At 43.4% G+C, this 16,100-nt stretch overlaps 1 pseudogene; it reads right to left on the bottom strand.

Moving 5' to 3' along the window:
* LOC131219992 (uncharacterized) overlaps positions 1–12,514 on the bottom strand; it is a 33,054-nt pseudogene extending 20,540 nt beyond the window's left edge.
* Positions 12,515–16,100: the final 3,586 nt, after the last annotated feature.

The raw sequence follows: 16,100 nt of genomic DNA, 5'->3' as shown, positions 1-16,100 counted from the left end.
AAACCCTCTCACTGGTGTGCGCACTTGTAAACAACTACAAGATATGTGCAACTACGTGTGCTTTACATCTCAGATAGAACCGGCTAACATAAAAGAAGCCCTTACTGATGAAAACTGGATTGTAACAATGCAAGAAGAGCTCAATCAGTTTGTTAGAATGATGTTTGGTACTTAGTTCCAAGACCAAAACATAAACACATTATCAGAACATAATGGATTTTTAAAAATAAGTCTGATGAACTTGGTAATATTATTAGAAATAAGGCTAAGCTGGTTGTACAAGGGTACACTCAAATTGAAGGCATTGATTATGATGAGACCTTTGTCCTAGTAGCTCATCTTGAATCAATCAGACTATTTATATCCATTGCGTGCTTTAAAAAATTTAAAATATATCAAATGGATGTAAAGAGTGCGTTCTTAAATGACGATTTGTATGAAGAAGTGTATGTTGAACAACCAAAGGGTTTTGAAGACCCTAAGCATGCTAATCATGTCTATCACCTGAAAAAGACACTATGGTTTGAAACAAGCTCCTAGGGCATGGTACGAGAAATTGACTAAATTCTTGTTAAGTCATTACTTTGTTATGGGGAGTGTAGATAAAATATTATTTGTTAAGAAACATAATGATCATATACTAATAGTACAAATCTATGTTGATGACATTATCTATGGATCAACCTGTGCTAACATGACTGTTGAGTTTGCAGATCTTATGAAATTTAAATTTGAAATGAGCATGGTTGGAGAACTAACCTATTTCATAGGGTTGTAAGTCAAACGGCTCCCTGATGGATTCTTTATCTCTCAAACTAAATATGATATGAACTTAGTTAAAAAGTTCGAATTTGAGAGTGGGAAAAATTTTGATACTCCAATGAGTACTACTATAAAACTCTCTAAGGATTCAACAGGTAAGAGTGTGGATCCAAAGTTATATCGCAGTATGATAGGTAGTTTATTTAACTGCGAACCAACCTGATATTGCTTTTAGCATAGGAATTTGTGCTAGATATTAACCAGATCCTAAAGAGTCCCACCTGATTGCTGTTAAGCGCATTTTACGATATGCCGCTAGTTTAGCTAATCTTGGTCTCTGGTATCCACATGATACTAGTGTGCAATTAGCTGGTTACATGGATGCTGATTGGGCTGGTAATATTGATGATCGTAAATCAACTAGCGATGGTTGTTTCTATGTCGGGAACTGTTTGGTTTCTTGGCTAAGTAAGACACAAAGTTCTGTATCGCTCTCCACAACTGAGTTTAAATATATTGCTGCTGGTAATGCATGCACTCAGCTTGTGTGGATGAAGAGAATGCTAAGCGATTACATAATTGCGCAAGAATCTATGATTTTATATTGTGACAATTCAAGCACAATTAATATTTCTAAAAATCCAATTCAGCATTCACGAACCAAGCATATTGACATTAGATATCAATATATTTGTGAATTGGTGGAAAATAAGATAATTTCATTGGAATATATTCAAACTGAGAATCAACTTGCAGACATATTTACAAAACTGCTCGACAAAAATAGGTTTGCAAAATTAAAATTTAATCTTGGTATGTGCAAAATGAACTGATGATTTGTGCCTATTTGTATCATAATGTATATATATTTATTATTTTAATAATTTAAAAATTCAAATAGATGCAAAATTGTAAGTTTTCAGTGGTGCACGACCAGTCGAGTACACACTCGACTAGTCGTGGCTCGACCTGTCGAGTATGTACACGACCAGTCGTGGATCTCAAATTTTGCCTTTTATTTGGGGAAAACATCTTTTTCTTTACTTTGTTCTTCTTCTGCAACAAGCCCTACCATGACCGGTCAAACCCATCTTCGATTCCTCTTCGGTTAGTGCTTCATTTTAAAATTTTTTATAGATTTGAGTTCATTAATTTTCCTTTAACTTGATTTTACAACTTGTTTCAAGTTTTATCACCGCGTGAAAAATGGAAAAAAAGGACGGATTTAGAGACGGTTCTGGACCGTCTCTAAAATTGCTTGGTTTAAAGACGCTTTAGAGACGGCCGTAAATCGTCTCTAAAATTTTAGACGGCCCCTGACCGTCCTTAATTTTGTCTTAAAAATTTGAACGTCCACAAATCATTTAAGACGGTCGTTGATGTCTTATATGGGTCATCTGAGACGGTCATTGGCCGTCCATATTAGAGACGGTCCTTGACCGTCTTATATGCAGTCATCTGAGATAGTCATTAGCCGTTTACATTAGAGACGGTCGTTGGCCGTCTTTTACTTGCAATCTGAGACTGTCAAAGACCGTCTCTATTAAAGACGGTCCTTAGCTATCTTACAGCCCTGTCAAAGACTGTCTCTATTAGAGACTGTTAAAGACCGTCTCTAATGCTCAATTAAGCTACTTGAAATAACTATGAATTTCGAAAAAAAATGGTTAAGAAGCTTAGAAAAATAATTTACAATGTTTAAGAAAATTTTAAATTTTGAAAAAAAAAAACTGTTGATAATTTTGAAAAAAAAAAGATTTCAATAAAAAAAATGATATTTTGAAAAAGAAAATTTAAAAAATTAAACAAAATTGTGAAAATTTTAACAAATTGAAAAAATATATATTTTTTAAAAAAGAAAAATAGATTTTGTATTTTGACAAGAAAAATTGAAAAGTTATATATAACAAAAGTGAGATTAAAAAATGATATTTTAAAAAAGAAAATTTAAGAAATTAAACAAAATTGTGAAAAAATTGACAAATTGTAAAAAAAAATATATTTTTTTAAAAAAGAAAACTAGATTTTGTATTTTGACAAGAAAAATTCAAAAGTTAGATAACAAAAGTGAGATTTCGATAGAAAAAAAATGATATTTTGAAAAGGAAAATTTAAAAAAATAAAAAAAAATTGTGAAAAAATTGTCAAATTGTAAAAAAATATATTTTTAAAAAAAGAAAACTAGATTTTGTATTTTGACAAGAAAAATTGAAAAGTTATATAACAAAAGTGAGATTTTGATGATGTGTTATATATCCTTACCGCCCATACATTTCTCCAACCCAATTTTTGGCCAAGTATAAAAAATTGTGTAGATTTAAGTCTTAAGTGGACCACACCACTGGAAAGAATGATAATATAGTACCTCGCCATTAAAAATTATAAAGAGCCCATCGTAAGGTTTTAGTAATGTTTATTTGCAATCCAACTTATTGATAATATAAAGAAGATCTAGATGAAGGTAAACTACAAAGATCAAATTGATCCAAAACTTTTGTGGCCTTCAAAAGGTTTTTAATGGTTATTCATCATATTATTTTGATTGGTATGGTCCACCTAAGATTATTTAGTTCTTATGATTTAAAATCACATCCTAAAATATGATGGAAAAATATATGGACGGTGTCGATATAAATAAAATATATCAAGGTGGGCCCTACACGGTTAGAGTAACACCCATGAAGGAGTTACCTAAAATAGTGAAATGGTACTATAAGGTCGCCTCATGAGAACTTCCCATGAGGTTAATCTGTGTGCGCCCCACCATGATGTGTGTAGAACATCAACACCATGCATTTGATGTGTCTCCTTTAAGTCCAAAAATCAATCATATACGAAACTCAGGTGGGCCATAGCGTCTAAAACTATGTGAAGACATCCTTAAAACATATAAAAGCATTTGGTGGGGCTCACATGAGTTTTGGATGTGTATGGAACTTGGTCTGACTCCTCATCAAGTGGGACACACATAATGAATGGGTTGGATCTATGAACCACATCTAGGTGGTCCTAATAAATGATTATGAATGTTTTAATGGGAGGGTAACCCTCTTAAGTAAAGTATGTGGTGTGGCCCACCCAAGTCATGGATTGACTTTATTTTTAAGCTCGTGGCCCACCATGGAATGGTGCATCTGATTAACGGGGTAGATCCAAAGTTCAAGTGGACTCACCATAGAAAAGAGTGGGATAGTGACACTCACTATTGAAACCTTCTTAGGGCCCGCCGCGATGTTTATTTGAGATCCAATCTATTTATAAGTTAATACAGACATGGATGTGGTTGAAACTTGGTCTGATATCCCTCATCCAAGTGGGACACACATAATGATTGGGTTGGATATGTGAATCACATTCAGGCAGGCCCAATATATGATTATGAATGTTTTAAGGAAACCCTTCTGTCATGCCCTAGACTCAGTAATCGGACTCTTAAGGAACCCGATGGCCAATTCTGGCCGCAACGGCCTCTATAGTACCCCATTCTCAGCTACTGAGACAGGTTCCGATCCTGGGATCCTACAAGGAGGATTTCCATAACAACATAATCATTTTCAATACGAGCATAACTAAGATCACAGTAAGTGCATCTGAGAATAACAAAGGCACACACCGCAAAATCCACTAAGAATTTAAACTTTTACAAGTTTACATCGGGCTCAAAAGAACATACATAAGGTAATAAGGAAAGAGAGAGATATTAGCAATACTGGAGTCCTCAAATGCTCAGCTCTACTCCATGATCTGCTGGTACAACGTCTACCTAGAGTCTCCTGCATGCATCAATCGTGCATAAGCTTATAGAAGCTTAAAGGGTAGTGTAAGTGTGTGACAATAGTACACAGAAGAATAGTAGGTGATGCAAGAAGGGAAACATGCTCAATAAGAATATCACTAGCCTTACCAAGGCTTATCATGAATACGATGTGATGAGTACTAGATGCTATACCAAGGTAATACATGAAGGGCTTACACAGCCAATGCTAATGCGATGCAAGTAATGCCAGTGCCCATATCCAAACCATATGTCGAGTACGTTTCCAATCCTAAGGAAATCACCGAGGTCCATTACACTGCTGAATGACTGCCGCTCTACAGACCCCGCACAGTCAAATGAGCGTAAGAGACCTCACTACCCGGCTGTGGACAACCAATCACTAACATGGCCTGAAGGTAGCAGACCTATTTACGAGCTGGTCAGACTCAGCCTAGCAATGCCTCCTCACACCAGGCAGGTAAAGCCACACCCCTATCCAACCGACTACACGACAGTGGGAGCCGCTGCCTAACGGTATAAGGCCCTCATGAGCTCATAGTTTCCACTCGGTCACGGCGTTGGAATAGATCCTTGGTACCATGGAAGTTTTGGAAATTTCATCATGGGCATCTTATGCACCCGGTATGCTCAAGTAATATTTTTGGTGTCCACTCATACGGCCATTCATGAATATCCCTGTGGAGGTGAGGCCCTGATGAAGCAAGGGCGGTATCATCATAAAATGCGATGCCAATGCATGAGTCACACATACATATTATGCACAAGCTTCAGGCACTCAACGTGCACATGGGGAGAAACTCTGTCCCTTTATGACCACCATACAATGCAATTAATTCACACAAATGATGCGTATGGGTCATGTAGGTGTGCTACCTTTAGAATTTGAAATCTTCCATCCTAAGAGGGACAAGGTCTAGGCACATAAACAAGTGTTCTAAGGAGAAGAGAAATCCTCTAGTGGGGGCCCAGTACTTTGGGATGGCCCACAAGCTAAGAGAATTATGATCCTAAGGAGGAACGGTCCTAGCCAGGCCCAAGGTGGGCCTTTAACCACCTATAAGGGCCCCTATAGGCCTACCTTAGGGCTACCAAGGAGGACATCCAACCTCAACTGGGTCCTAAAAGGTAGTCTACTACGTATGTAAGGAAAAGTCCCAGGTCCAATTAATCTATGGCCTAGTGGGTCATACATTAAGCCCAATATATAGGCAACCTCGTAGGCCCTTAAGCAAGGTTAGGGCACAACCATAAGGGTCATGGGTTCGCTCATTGTGGTGGGCCTAATGGGCAGCCCATTATCCCAACATATGGGAAATCCTTAAATTTTTAACACAAGTTGGGCCTCACATCTCGGCCCAAGTATGGATTTATTATAGTGGGCAAACAAGGGCCCAGCTACTTGAGTATTTAGCCTATAAGGCTCATCACAATGACATGGTAAATATAGGACCCAAGGGTTCAATGGGCCTATCAAAAGTTCCAGCCCAACCAAGGCTATAAGGCCCATACTTAACTAAGAGGCTAGTCCAAGAAGAATCCCATTTGGGATGGGCCTTTAATCATATACTAATTAAGTCAAAAAAAAAATATAAAATTAAGATGGTAAGATACTAACTTAAATCCTCCTCAAATCTAGTGGGTCATATTGCCCCAAAGAACATCTATAGGCAACAATTATTGGGCTCAATGCTAAATTTCAGCCCACCCAAATTTCTGGGTTGGTTGGAGTTCAACAATAGAAGTATTTCTTAGTATAATTAATTCTTGATGGCTCACACACATCACTATGGGCCCCACCAGATTAGAGATGATATGCAATACATATATCAAATGGGTTACGCCGTTGGAATGCAGGCCCAGAAGTAGCCTAAGGCAGGGATGTCCCATGTGTAGGCAGCCTTATGGGCCTGGGATTTCTGGCCTAAAAATCCACCCAATGGGCCCCAATTGAATAAAAAGGGGGGGAGTATGATCAATCCCCTAAGGACCCTACATGGATGGGTGGTGGGATATATAACACATCAAGGTGGGCCCACGAAGCAAGTTGGATGCCCCAGCCTAGGCATCCCTGCCAAGCAGACCACTTCCAGCTGTACCACGGGCAACTCAAATGGCTTTTGATTTTGAAATTTTACAGAGTGATACTTTCATAGGTGACCCATTCTACCAAAAAATTTTAATATTTTTGGACACTTACAAATATTTTAATTTATTTAAATGAGACAGACTATCCAGAAAATCGGACTGACTAGGACGTCCCAACGTGGTGGGCCAGTCCGTCCCTCGCCACAGTGTGCACAGGGGTCCATTGGCCCTGAAATTTGGTAAGTGGGTCCTAGAATGGGTGGACCATAGCTCTAAAAACTTTCAAAATTTTTAGACATATATAAATATTTTAATTTATTTAAAGAAATCAATCTGTACTAAAAATCGGACTGATCTGGACACCATATTGTAATGGGCCGGTCCAGCCACCACCATGGTGTGTACAGGCATCCATTGGCACCAGAATTTTTTAGGTGGTTCCTACCATGAGTGGGATACCTCCTTGTAAATTTTCAAAATTTTTAGACAACTAAAAGTATTTTAATATATTTCGGAATTACAAGCTGTCCAGGGTGGATTGTTGCTGGAATTGTATCTGTCCCTATATTTGGGACCACAGGGGGTGTGCCTGGACCCACCCAAACCCTTGGAAAATTGGGGGAAAAGGTGGCCTTACATCTGAAAAATAAGTGGGGTCCACTGGAGTGGCCCACTTCTTCTAAAAATTCAGGTGAATATAGTGTTTTCCTCCATACTGTATTGCTGAACTGTCTAGAGATTTCTGGGCAGTTAGCCATATTTGGCCCAACCCATGGGCCTCAATCATGGGAGGTAGGGTGTGGGCTCCATACCACATCAAAGTAGGGTCCACACACTACAAAACCCCTAAAGAAATTTGGGATAAAAAGGCCGGTAAATAGGTCTTAATAGTAACTCAAAATACATGCTCCAACTGGGCTTGAAATCTGGACAGCAACATAGGCTGTCCATATTTCAGCCCATGCAAATAAATCAAGGGGGTCCATAGCCCTGTTTCCTCATGTGGGGTCCACCTTGATAGGTTTACAAAATTCTAGACCCATCAGAGCTCTCAAGCCTTTTAAAAATCCATTTTAGAGGCCATCCAGACCATGCATGCATGATTGGGCCTGGACGTCCAATCAAGGTGGGCTTGGACGTCCCATCTTGCTGGGGCCTGGGATGTTGCTAACCTACTTTGGTGGGCCACCTATCATCAGAAAATATACAGAAGTAGACGAGGGAAAGGAAGGAGAGAAGGAGCAAGATCGGCCATAGGTGGGAGGTCCCGCCACTAATGGGCCACCCACACACAAATCCACACCATCACTCTATCATACACTCACATGCAAGTCAAGATATATCAAAATAAGTTGCTGGATAGTAGGGATCCCTTCCCTACATGCATGCAAAGGCCTAAGTGGCCCATGTGATGCAAGGATTAAGAGAAAATCATCATAGTGGGTCCATGGAAAATGGCCCACCATGGAATGGATTGTGAAGGATCTAGGCCCTTGGCCTTCATCATAGGAACCATATAGGGTCTCCACCATGGATTGGTGGGCCCTACATGCTCCCATGCATGTAGAAAAAGGAAGGGAAGAAAGGAAAGAAGAAGAAAGTGAGATGAAGCCAAGAAGAGCACCCACCTTAATGGATCCCACTCAAAAGTTACATTAATCTAATCTTCATGCTCCAAGGGACATGTTTCAATGGGTGAGATGAATTGTTAAAGGTAAGATGGGAGGGGATTTGAGGGAGAAGGGGCTGGAGAAGAGAGGAAGATGGAAGGGAAGTTACTAGGGAAGAAGAGAAGAGAGAGAGAAATGAGAGGGAAAGAGAGAGAGAGACTTTTAAGACTTGTAATGATGAGCTCTCTCTCTCCTAGGCAATGATGGTGACCTATGGTGATATTAACAAGGCTTAGGGTCATTGCCTTTCTAGAAATCTCGGCCTAGGGTGAAATGATGGCATGGAAAAATGTGTAACCCATGGTGGGGTCCACCAATCATGCAATCAATGGCCCATATCGATCAATGATCATAACTTGAGATGTACATATAGGATTAATGCACGTGATGCAGCGTCGGAATCGCGGTGACGAGGTGGACGTAATGGCATAGGTCTCGGGTCAACCCAAGTCAGGTTTATATAACTGAACTCAAGTGTAACCACAAACACTATTCGAAGGCTGCGGGTCGTCGAAATTCGACCAGTAGGACCGCATGACCAAAATGAACGAAATGCATACTCATACACACATGCACACATGCGAACTCGGGTCAGGTCTCACAACCCTCCCCACCAACAAAGAAATTTTATCCTCAAAATTGACCAATACAAGACAAAATAAAAGACAAAACCCCACCATCATATAACAATCATCATATAAGGAAGGCAATATAAACAATCATATATTCATCATTCATCAAACAAATGGGGATAACGTTCTCTAATCTCGGCCTCGTCTTCCCAAAACGCCTCGGCCTCTGAATGATGACCCCATTGCACTTTCACCAAGGGAATGGCCTTGGTCTTGAGGACCTGCTCCTTCCGATCAAGAATACGATTCGGTTGCTTAATGTAAGAAGCATCCTCATGGACCTCAAGTGGCTGCCAATCAATCAGGAGGTAAGGCAAGCCTATAGGCCACAGCGCCCACACGCTCGGTAATCTCAAAAGGTCCAATGAATCTTGGGGCGAGCTTGCCCTTCACACCAAAGTGAACCACGCCCTTCATAGGCGAGACCTTGAGATACACCATGTCCCTGACTGTGAACTCGAGGGGTTGACGCCGACGATCAGCAAAACTCTTCTGCCGGCTCTGAGCTGTGCGCATCCTCTGCCTGTTAACATCAATAACCTCTGACGTCTGCTGCACAAGCTCGGGACCTAAGAGACGACGCTCTCCAACCTCAGTCCAACAATTAGGAGATCTACACGGTCTGCCATAAAGTGCCTCAAAAGGAGCCATGCCGATAGTCGCCTGATAGCTGTTGTTGTACGCGAACTCGGCGAGGCGTATATGCTCACACAACTCCCCATAAAGTCGATCACACAAGCCCTGAGCATATCCTCAAGGATCTAGTTGACCCTTTCGGTCTACCCATCCGTCTGCAGATGATAAGCGGTACTGAGACGCAAAGTGACCCCCAGCGCCTACGGGAAACTCCTCCAAAACTGAGACGTAAATCTGGAATCTCGGTCTGAAACGATCGAAACTGGGACACCGTGCAGTCTTACTATCTTCTCAATGAATATCCTCGCCAACTGGTCCATAGACCAAGAAGCACACACTGGAATGAAATAAGCCGACTTCATCAGACGATCAACGATAACCCAGATGGTATCATGACCGTGCTGAGTCCTCGATAATCCTGCGATGAAGTCCATCGATACATGCTCCCACTTCCACTCTGGAACACTCAACGGCTACAAGGTACCAGGGGGTCTCTGATGATCGGCCTTGAAACACTGGCATGTGTCACACTCAGCCACAAAACTCGCAATCTGACGCTTTATCCCCTGCCAGAAGTACTGCCTCCTCATATCACGATACATCTTCGTGGAGCTCGGATGGATAGTAAGTCTCGATCGGTGTGCCTCGGTCATCAAATCACGACGCAACTCTGGCACGTATGGGACACACAATCGGCCTCTAAAGCGTAATCCACCATCGGAACCAATCTGCCAGTCTGACTGCTCCACGGATGTGGCCTCTGCTCGGTACTCCTGAAGTGACTTGTCCGTCTGCTGAGCCTCGATCACCCTAGCCACCAAAGAGGGTTGAATCGATAAGCTTGAAAGCTGAACAATGGAAGACTGCAGACCGAACTCAAAGTCAAACTCTGATACATCCTCGAGCATCTGCCACTCACGCACCATCATCTGTGCACCAGGCCTCGTGGCTGATGACTGAGCATGTCCGCCATCACATTTGCCTTGCCCGGGTGGTACTGAAGGTTAAAATCATAATCTTTTAGCAACTCCATCCATCGTCTTTGTCATAGGTTCAACTCGAACTGCGAAAATAGATACTTCAAGCTCTTATGATTCGTGAAGAGCTCGAACCTGACCCCATATAGATAATGCCTCCACACCTTTAGTGTGAAAATGACTGCTGCGAGCTCAAAATTATGAGTGGGGTAGTTCAGTTCATGGACCTTGAGTTGGCGTGAGGCATTCGCCACTGGCTTCCCGTGCTGCATTAGTACAACACCCAAGCCAACTTTGGAGGCATTAGTGAAAACAACGAAACCCTCACTCCAATCAGGAAGAGTGAGAACAGGAGCGGATGTGAGGCGGTACTTCAACTCCATAAATGCCTTCTCGCAAGCGTCACTCTAGAAGAACTCGACGCCCTTCCATGTCAACCAGGTTAGCGGTGCTGCAATACAGGAGAAACTCTCGATAAACCGTCGGTAATATCCTGCTAGACCAAGGAAGCTGCGAATCTCGGATGTGTTCGTGGGCTGGCCCCTCTAACACACTGCATCAACCTTCGAGGGGTCCACAGCGACACCCTCCCTCATCACCACGTGACCGAGGAACTTCAATTCCTCCTGCCAAAACTCGCACTTCTCCAGCTTCGCATACAGCTGGTGGGCATAGAGGGTCTCAAGCACAATTCGCAGGTGCTCAGCATGGTCCTCTTGGGTCCTCGAATATACAAGAATATCATCAATGAATACCACCACGAACTGATCGAGGAATGGCTGAAAAACCTCGTTCATCGGCTGCATGAATAAGGCTGGCGTGTTGGTCAGTCCAAACGACATGACCAGGAACTCGAAGTGACCATAACGTGTCCAGAAAGATGTTTTCGGAATGTCCTCCTCTCGGACCTGAATCTGATGGTAACCAAAACACAAGTCTATCTTGGAAAAATACTGTGCACCCTGCAACTGATCGAACAAGTCATCAATACAGGGAAGCAGGTATCGATTCTTGATGGTGACTCTGTTGAGCTCGCGATAGTCCACACAAAGCCGCAACAAACCATCCTTCTTCTTCACAAACAATACCGGGTCTCCCCAAGGTGAACTGCTGGGACAAATGAAACCTAACTCCCGGATCTCATCTAACTACTCCTGCAGTTCCCTCAACTCCAACGGTGCCATCCGCTAGGGGGCCTTTGAGATAGGTGGTGTACTAGGCACCAAATCAATCTGGAACTCCACCTGCCGATGCGGTGGCAAACTCGGTATCTCCTACAACACATGCAGTTACTCACAAACAACTGGCAGCTGCTCAATACTCTCTGCCACAGAATCCTCAATGACTGACGCCAAGAAACTAGATAATGGCTCTTCTTTGGGCTCGACGATGAATTGGAACATTAGCAAGCCTGGAATGTGAAACGTAACCGTCCTCGTAGCACAGTCTAAGACAACACCATACTCTGCAAGCCAGTCCATACCCAGAATCACATCAAAACCTGACATCGGCGTCACGAACAGATCGGTAGGAAGGAACATCTCCCCCACTAACACCAGGCAAGAAGGACAGCAACGGGTCAACATAATAGACTTCCCCATGGGAGTCGAAACGGTCAAAGCCTCAGACACAGACTCCGATGGAATACCGGTCGATTGGCAAAACTGCTCATCCACAAAAGAATGGGAGGTACCAGAATCAAATAAAACATGAGCAATGCAGGAAGAAATAAGAAGAATACCCTCGACAACTCCACCGGTCGATGATTGCGGGTCCTAGCTTTGCGCCTTTTGCTTAGAATAAAAGCGGCCCTGAGCTGGTAGGGGAAGCAACCAGGAAGACTGAGGGTCCTAAGTTTGTGCCTACTGGGCTGCTATACACACTAGACTGAGGGATCAGACATACAGATATCCCCTCTGTTGGTGCTACGACTGCTACTGTCTCTGCTGCTGCTGTCTCTGTTGCTGCTGTCATTGCTGAGGAGGTCTGCCTGGCTACCTCTGCTGCTTAGGAGGAGCCCTAGGAGTAGCAGGTGGAAGCTGAGCTCTCTGCTGCTGCTGAGAAGGATGAGGAGGAGGCAACTGCGGTGGCCTCTGCTGCTGAATGGGGAGAGGACACTCACGCCTCCGATGCCCAACCTATCTACAGCCGAAGCATACACCAGAAAAGGGGCCGGAATATGAAGCGGCTGGCGGTGCTGATGATGATAAAGAAGCTACTAACTGAACCGTGGGCTGCCAAAATCCTGATCTGCCCCTCCGTCTCTGCTGACGGAGCTGCCGGCTGGTGCCCTCCTCTTCCGGTCTCCACCGGAACTCTTCTCTCTCGACCTTTGGGTCATAGCCCAGTCCTCCTCAAAAACCAGTGCCCGATGAATGACCTGGTCAAACATCTCTAAACAATGCCCTACCACACTACTGCAAAGAGCAGGACGCAAACCAATCACAAAACGACGAGCCCTCATCTTCTCATTGCTGGTGAGATGAGTAGCAAATCTAGATAAGGCCAAGAAACGGGCCTCATACTGAGATACAGTCATATCACCCTGCACTAGGTTCTTGAACTCGATCGCCCGCTGGATCTAAACGTGCTCAAGGAAGAATTTCTGGTCGAAACGGACCACGAACTCCTCCCATGTCCAAGCAAACTGAGGTCCGACCATCCTAGATACGGATGACTATTAGTGACGGGCCTCACCCTGAAGAAGATATGTCGCAAGGGATACTATCTGACCTGCAGGACACTGAATAGTGTTAAAAATCCTCACAACCTCAGTGCGTCAAGCCTTGGCCGCAGAAGGGTCAGGGTCACCACTAAACCTCGGGGGATCCTGTTGCCGAAACTCTCAAGCTATCGCACTAGCTCGTGGTAAATCAGACTGCCCAGAAACCTTGGCAGTAGCAGGCTGACAGGTCTACAATGATGTGGCAATAAGTTGCATCAACTGCTGAAAATGCTCAGCTCCTATAGGTACTGTCACCTTGGGCGGAGGCACGGGTGCGGTCGGCGGAGCAGGAGCCTCAGTAACTGGAACAACAGACTGAGAGGGGGAAATAGGTGGGGGAACTGGAGCAACTGGAGCCTCTGTAACTGGAACAGTAGGCCGAGGCGGAGGAATAGGTTGGATTGGGACCTCTAGAATCGGATCCTCAACAACAGGAGCAGGATGTGCTTGAGTAGGATGGGTATCTCGGGTGCCTCATCCATGGGCACCACGACCACGGGTGCCACGTCCATGCAGTATCGTCTACAAAATAATGACGATGCAAGGAATCAGGATAATTATATGCTCAATATGGAGCAAAAGGAAGAATCTTAGGAGACTACTAGTCCTATGTTCTTGGCAGACATGCGATGTTATTCTGAGTCATTCCAGAATTACTTGCTATGCTCTGATACTAACTCCTGTCATGTCCCAGACTCGGTAATCGGACTCTGAAGGAACCCGATGGCCGGTTCTGGCCGCGACAGCCTCCATAGTACCCCATTCTCGGCTCTTGAGACAGGTTCCGATCTTGGGATCCTACAAGGAGGATTTTCATAACACCATAATCATTTTTAATTTGAGCATAACCAAGATCACAACAAGTGCATCTGAGAATAACAAAGGCACACACCGCAAAATTCACTAAGAATTTGAACTTTTACAAGTTTACATCGGGTTCAAAAGAACATACATAAGGTAATAAGGAAAGAGAGAGAAATCAGCAACATTGGAGTCCTCAAATGCTCAGCTATACTCCACGATCTGCTGCTACAATGTCTGCCTAGAGTCTCTTGCACGCATCAATCATGCATAAGCTTATAGAAGCTTAGAGGGTGGTGTAAGTGTGTGACAATGGTGCACAAAAGAATATTAGGTGATGCAAGAAGGGAAACATGCTCAATGAGAATATCACTAGCCTTACCAAGGCTTATCATGAATACGATGCGATGAGTATTGGACGTCATACTAAGGCAATGCATGAAGGGGCTTACACAGTCAATGCTAATGCGATACAAGTAATGCCAGTGCCCATATCCAAACCATATGTTGAGTACATTTCCAATCCTAAGAAAATCACCAAGGTCCATTACATTGCTGAATGACTGCCGCTTTACAGACCCCACACAGTCAAACGAGCATAAGAGACCTCACTACCCGGCTGTGGACAACCAATCACCAACAAGGCATAAAGGTAGCGGACCTATTTACGAGCTGGTTAGACTCAGCCTAGCGATGCCTTCTCACACTAGCGGGTAAGGCCACACCCCTATCCAATCGACTACACGACAGTGGGAGTCGTAGCCTAACGGTATAATGCCCTTGTGCATTCATAGTTTCCACTCGGTCACGGCGTTAGAGCAGATCCTTGGTACCATGGAAGTTTTGGAAATTTCACCCATGGGCATCCTATGCACCCGGTATGCACAAGTAATATTTTTGGTGTCCACTCATACGGCCATCCATGAATATCCCTGTGGAGGTGAGGCCCTGATGAAGCAAGGGCGGTATCATCATAAAATGCGATGCCAATACATGAGTCACACATACAGATCATGTACAAGCTTCAGGCACTCAATGTGCATATTGGGAGAAATTTTGTCTCTTTATGACCACCATACAATGCAATCAATTCACACAAATGATATGTATGGGTCATGTAAGTGTGCTACCTGTAGAATCTGAAATCCTCCGTCCTAAGAGGGACAAAGTCTAGGCACATAAACAAGTGTTCTAAGGAGAAGAGAAATCCTCTAGTGGGGGCCCAGTATTTGGGATGACCCAGAAGCTAAGAGAATTATGATCCTAAGGAGGAACGGTCCTAGCCAGGCCTAAGGTGGGCCTTCAACCACCTATAAGGGCCCCTATAGGCCTACCTTAGGGCCATCAAGGAGGATATCCAACCTCAACTGGGTCCCAAAAGGTAGCCAACTACGTATGTAAGGAAAAGTCCAAGGTCCAATCAATCCATGGCCTATTGGGCCATACATTAAGCCCAATATATAGGCAACCTGGTAGGCCCTTAAGCAAGGTTAGGGCCTAACCATAAGGGTCATGGGTTCACTCATTATGGTGGGCCTAATGGGCAGCCCATTATCCCAACATATGGGAAATCCTTAAATTTTTAACATAGGTTGGGCCTCACATCTCAGCCCAAGTATGGATTTATTATAGTGGGCAAACAAGGGCCCAACTACTTGAGTATTTGACCCATAAGGCCCATCACAATGACATGGTAAATATAGAACCCAAAGGTTCAATAGGCCTATCAAAAGTTCCAGCCCAACCAAGGCTATAAGGCCCATACTTAACTAAGAGACTAGCCTAAGAAGAATCCCATTTGGGATGGGCCTTTAATCATACACTAATTAAGCTAAAAAAAATATAAAATTAAGATGGTAAGATACTGACTTAAATCCTCCTCAAATCTAGTGGGCCATATTGCCCCAAAGAACATCTATAGGCAACAATTATTGGGCTCAATGCCAAATTCCAGCCCACCCAAATTTCTGGGTTAGTTGGAGTTCAACAATAGAAGTATTTCTTAGTATAATTAATTCTTGATGGCTCACACAC

Source organism: Magnolia sinica, chromosome 12 (assembly GCF_029962835.1).
Source record: "Magnolia sinica isolate HGM2019 chromosome 12, MsV1, whole genome shotgun sequence".
Lineage (NCBI taxonomy): Eukaryota > Viridiplantae > Streptophyta > Magnoliopsida > Magnoliales > Magnoliaceae > Magnolia > Magnolia sinica.
This window is presented reverse-complemented; position numbering and strand designations above follow the sequence as displayed.